The 6,000-nt window shown below is 38.3% G+C and overlaps 1 protein-coding gene across 1 annotated transcript in view; it reads right to left on the bottom strand.

Annotated features, from left to right (window-relative positions):
• LOC110288424 (cation channel sperm-associated protein subunit beta-like) overlaps window positions 1-6,000 on the bottom strand; it is a gene marked incomplete at its 3' end in the record, with an annotated part of 48,446 nt that overhangs the window by 26,171 nt on the left and 16,275 nt on the right. The window lies entirely within an intron of this gene.

The raw sequence follows: 6,000 nt of genomic DNA, 5'->3' as shown, positions 1-6,000 counted from the left end.
AAAGAAAAGAAAAGAAAAGAAAAGAAAAGAAAAGAAAAGAAAAGAAAAAAAGAAAGATGCTTAAAAAACAATGTCCATTTTTATTAAAATTCTCAAAACTTAGTATTTACCCACATTAGTGCAAATAAATACTATCTCCTTTTGTTATTTGAGACAACATGGATGAATCTGGAGGATATCATATTAGGTTAAATACCCCAGGCATAGAAAATGACAAATACTGGTACTATCTCATTCACACATAGAATGTAAAGGCATTGCTTTTATAGGAAAGAATGGAATGGTGGTTCCTAGAATGTTTGATGGTTAAATACTAGGGAGACATAGGATGATATAAGTCATGGACACATTATAACTACATAGCGAGACCCAATCTTAAAATAAAATATTGATAGCTAATTTTCATCCCAGTAGAAAAACCTTTAATGTATTTTATTTAAGGGTAGATAGCTAAATTCTATGGTTAAACACTGAAAATTTTACAGGCATGGATACTGTCCCAGGAGTAGAGGTAAAATGGAATCACAAGAATAAGTAACATAAAATGGAGAATAGGAGGAAATAAATAAAACACCATATATGAAACAAACTTCATTAGTTCCATTTGCAAATTGGTAGATATCAATAGACCCAAATAAACAATTACACTAAATATACTTGGAATACTTAGTTTAGAATATTAATTAAAATTTTATGCATTAGATGTAATATTAAGATTGAAATATATTTTGATTATAAGAAAGTTCATTTTAAATATGGATTGTATATGCTTTAAATTTCTTATAAAAGTAAAGGAGGATGGCTGGTAATGGCATCATCATGGCATCAAGTTGCGAGTTGCTGTATTGACTGCAGCCATAGATCAAGATTGAGACCGAGGCTGAGGCTCAAATGAGGGCATATTCTTATTGAACATTTATAATGAAATGGAGAGCAATACTAAAAGATCTTATGTAATTAATAAGGCAAATCTCCACTAACTGATCAATAAACTTAATATATTCCAAATGTATATGTATTTGTATATGTATGTATATGTATTTGAGGTAAGAGTATTTTTTTTATAGACTTAAACAAGAAACTTTAAAATTTCATGAAAGATCAAAATAAATACAAAAACCAATTTAATTTTGAAAAAGGTCAAAGGATAAAGCCTAACACAATTCTAAGACTTATTATAAAGATCTCAAAACAGAGAGGTGATGAAAGACAGAGACAAAATTCAGTTTGGGGAGATGGCTCAATGAGTAAAAATATTGCTGCACAAACTAGAGGATATGAGTTCAGATTCCAAAATCCCTACAAAGGTCAAGCCTGATAATAAACTCTTTGATTCCCCCCCCCCCACTGGATGAGGGATAAACAGATGATTTTAGAGGCCTTGTTGGCCAGCAAGTCTAGCTGAAACAGGTTGTTGGTTGTTTAGGCTCAGTCAGAGATTATATATCAATAAAGTAAGGTGGAGAGTCAGAGAGTAAGATGCAGGATATTGATTTCTGGCTCCACATATGAATGAACAGACAAAAGTCAACCCGAACACAGGAGTACATACAGAGAGAGAGAGGGTGAGTGGGAGTGAAAGGGGAGGGAGAGAAAGAGAGAGACAGACAGATACACAAGGCTGGGTTAAATACAAAGTTATATTATAAGAGGACAGGTCAAATAATCCCCTATTACACACCAGAGGCTAACAAATAATAAAGCCAGTGCCAGGTATGAATAACTCCTTTTGAAATAGTTGGACAGTGAGTTTCCAAAGACCCCCTAAACCATGTTTTTGGTTAACCTCTAGATTTTTGAACATGATGGTTAGATCCCTTTGTTGAAGGCACTACATGTTTGAGTCACAGAACATGGTGAAATTAAGCTTGTGTGGATTTCGAAGCTTTAGCCCTTTAATTAGCTTTCCTAGTAATGGTAGATCCTATGCAAGCTACTGGAGAATGAAAGTAATTATCTATTATACCCAGCTGTGCACCTTTCAAGCTGCAATAATGACAGAAAGAAATGCTCACAGGTTCCATAGTTGCATGAGAATAACCAGCCATTTTCTGATTGGATTTAAGTCCCATTCCACAGAATGAAACCTGCATCTGGCACCATTAACTATGGCTTGATAGGCTAGAGACCATATATTTCCTATTAAGGAAATATAATCACAATCACAATGAGATGCTACAAAACACCTATCACAGTTCTAAAGCACACACACAGTGATCAACAATTGGAAAAGGTACAGAGAATAAGAGATTGCAGGTTTTCAATCCAGAACAGGTATACTGTAACCTCACCTTGAAGGCTCAAGTGTCATTACAAAAGTGGGAGCAGAGAAAGAGTGTGTACATATACACAAAATTAAGTGTAGTGATCTGTGCAAACCCAAAGCCAAACCAAATCTCATCAAGAAAAGAGGAGTTGTGACTGTATTCTCTATTCTTGGTTATCAAATTTACAATGTCTAAAATTAAGTAAACCCAAGCTACTGGGAAAACTTGTCAGAGAATTTTCTTAATTAAATGGTTTGAAGTAGCCAGCAACACATTTAATCTAGATATTTTGAGGTGGGAAGATCCATCCTTAATCTGAGCTGTTACCTCCTGGTGACAGTCTACATAAAGAATGTAGGAAGAAGGAAGAAGGCTTTGCTCTTTTCCTGCTTGTCCTCTCTATCCCTGACAGGTTTATTTCTTCACTGGCAGTGGAGTTCAGGGTTCCAACATATACTGAAGACCAGATGATACATATAGCCTCACAATCACACACACACACACACACACACACACAGAGTATACACATATTGTTTTTATTCTATTCATTCTATTCTTCCCAGCCTGACCTGACTCAGTGCAAGGCAGTGTGGCACAGAGTTACTGAGTAACCTGGAAGGCACATCAGGGATGGAAGTGGAGCCAATCACTGCAGCCAACCGCTGCCCATACTCACTTCCCTTCGCCAGAACCCTTGCACCAGGCCTGGCCAGAGATCTCCATGGAAAGCCTCTGGTACTCAGGCACACAAAATAATAAATAAGAGAATAACAAACTGGAGAAATATTCTCAATCATGTGAGAAAAGTATTTATATCCTAAATATGTAAGAAACTCAAAATAATTTTAGATGAATACTTTACTGAGCAGCAGATAAACACAAAAATATGTAGCAGAGGATGGCCTAGTCGGTCATCAATGGGAGGAGAGGTCCTTGGTTCTGTGAAGGCTCTATGCCCCAGTATAGGGGAATGCCAGGGCCAGGAATGGGGTGGGTGGGTGGGTTAGGGAGCAGGGGGAGGGGTGAAGGGATAGGGGATTTTCAGAGGGGAAATTTGGAAAGGGGATAACATTTGGAATGTAAACAAAGAAAATATCTGAAAAAATTAAAAATAAAAAGGTAAATAAAAAAGTGTTGAGCTGGATAGATGGCTCAGTGGTTAAGAGCATTTGATGCTCTTGCAGAGGATCCAAGTTTAATAAGATGGTTTAAAACCTTCCATAGCTCCTTCCAGCCACCATCTGCACCCAGGAGCTGGGGCTGTTCCACACAGATCCTGCCAGGGGAGAGCTGGTCTCCTAGGAGTGCTGACACCGGCTTACAGGCCCACAGGAGGGATAAGCTCAAGCCAGACACAGCAAGACCAACTAACACCAGAGATAACCAGATGATGAAAGGCAAGTGCAAGAACCTTACCAACAGAATCCAAGGCTATGTGGCATCATCAGAACCCAGTTCTCCCACAGCAGCAAGTCCTGTATACCCCAACACACCAGAAAAGCAAGATTTGGATTTAAAAATCAGTCTCACGATGCTGATAGAGGACTTTAAGAAGGACATCATTAACTCCCTTAGAGAAATACAGGAGAACACAAGTAAACCAGTAGAAGCCCTTAAAGAGGAAACACAAAAAGCTCTTAAAGAACTACAGGAAAACATAACCAAATAGGTGAAGGGATTGAACAAAACCATCCAGAATCTAAAAATGGAAATAGAAACAAAAAATCACAAAGGGAGACAATTCTGGAGATAGAAAAAAAAGAGGATCTGAAAAATAACAGCACCAGTCCACATGTAAAATGTTGAAGGGGAACTTTCATGGGCTCCACTCTTACATGAAGATATAAAAGCAATTATGTCTGACAAGACAGGGAAATTAGTATCCTGCAGGGCTGAGCACCCTTCTAGGTTATCTAGTGCTACACAGCCAACCCTAAAAGCAGATAAATACATGGATAAGCAACATTAAACAAACTCATATTTGTCTGTTGTGTTTGTTTATTCACTCACAGATATGTTTGAATATGTTATATTCAATAAAATCCAAACAAAAGAAGTCTAAGGTTTGAAATGGAGTTGGGGCTGTATAGGAGAGATTGAGGAAAAGATAAGAAAGAATGTAATAATGTAAATACAACACATGTATATGAAATTAAAATGCAATAAATGTTTTCATTTCCTTAAGGTAAAATTAAATCAGTGCTTGCTTCTAGCACATACCATATCTAAATAAGAAGTTTCCCAGCAGTTTTCACCTATAAGAGTATATTTCATGACTGAAGATGCATTAATTTGGTTCACTAGCTTAATATACCCAACTACTGGAATTTGATATTCCTCTTTTTCCCCTTTGAGTATTTACAGCAGTATGTGATTTTCCACTCACCACTTTCCAGAAGACTTCAAAACAAAATGAAACATCACCTATTACAGCCTATAACATTTTTAGATTAATTCCATTTCAGGAAAGTGTATCAATGCCCAATTTCCCCAATACACAAAATGTGTTTGCTTCAAATAAAGGATGGTGTATTGTCTTAGGTTAGTATTTCTATTGCCACAATAAACACAGTGACCAAAACAGCAAGCTGGGGAGGAGAGTTTTATTTGGCTTGCTCTTTCATATCATTCACTGCTCATTGTCTAAGGAAGTCAGGACAGGAACACAAACAGAACAGGAACCTGGAGGCAGGAGCTCTTGTAGATGCCATGGAACAGTGTTTACTGCTTGCTTACTGCATGCTTCTGACTTGCTCAGCCAAGTTTCTGACAAAACCCAGGATCACCAATCAGCCCAGGTGTGGTCCCATCTACAATGAGAAGGGCCTGCCCAAGCAATAACTAATTACAAAAATGTCTTACCGGCTTGCCTACAGCCTGTCTCATGGAGGTATTTTCTCAACTGAGGCTTTCTCCTCTTAGATTAGTTTAGCTTGTGTCAAATTATCAAGCACAGTATTAACATTGCACGTGTTAGCACAATCAACTTGTAAGGTCGACAAATAAAATGCTCAGTTACATTTGAATTTCAGATAAGCCACAAATAATTATTAGTATATCCACACATCTATATTGGACGTTTACATGATGTTTTATGGCACTCCTCCAAATAAAAGCATTTCCCCCTTTGGCAGTGGAGGGGTGGCAATCTCCAGTATGAGCCATAGATCTAGGACAGGAGAAGGCTGAAGAGGGTCTATGGAGGTGACTCTAGCTGAGACTCCTAGCAACTGGGGATATGAATCCTGACAAGGCCATTTACTGTAGCCAGGATATACTCCCCTTTAAGGGATATGTACAGCAACCCATGCTCAAAACCCATGACCCAAAATGTATCTTTGTACAGGGACAAAGAACAGAGACTGAGGGAATGGCCAACCAAAGACTGCCCTAAATTGAGACCCATCCCATGGGCAAGAACAAATCCTTAACACAATTAGTGATACTCTGTTATGCTTGCAGATAGGAGCCTAACATAACTGTCCTCTGAGAGGCTCCACCCAGCAGCCAACGGGAAGAGATGCAGAGACTCACATCCTTCTATTAGATGGAGCTCAGGGAGTCTTATGGAAGAATTGGGAGAAGCATTGAAGGATCTGAAGAGGGAAGGGATTCCACAGGAAGACCAACAGAGTCAACTAACCTGGACCCTGGGGGCTCCCAAGGACTGAATCAACAACAAAAGAGTAAACACAGGCTGGATACCTCCTGCATATATGTAGTAGATGAGCAG

This window comes from Mus caroli, unplaced genomic scaffold (genome assembly GCF_900094665.2).
Source record: "Mus caroli unplaced genomic scaffold, CAROLI_EIJ_v1.1 scaffold_10547_1, whole genome shotgun sequence".
NCBI lineage: Eukaryota > Metazoa > Chordata > Mammalia > Rodentia > Muridae > Mus > Mus caroli.
The sequence above is the reverse complement of the archived record's forward strand: the minus strand, read 5'-3'. Positions and strand labels throughout refer to the sequence as shown.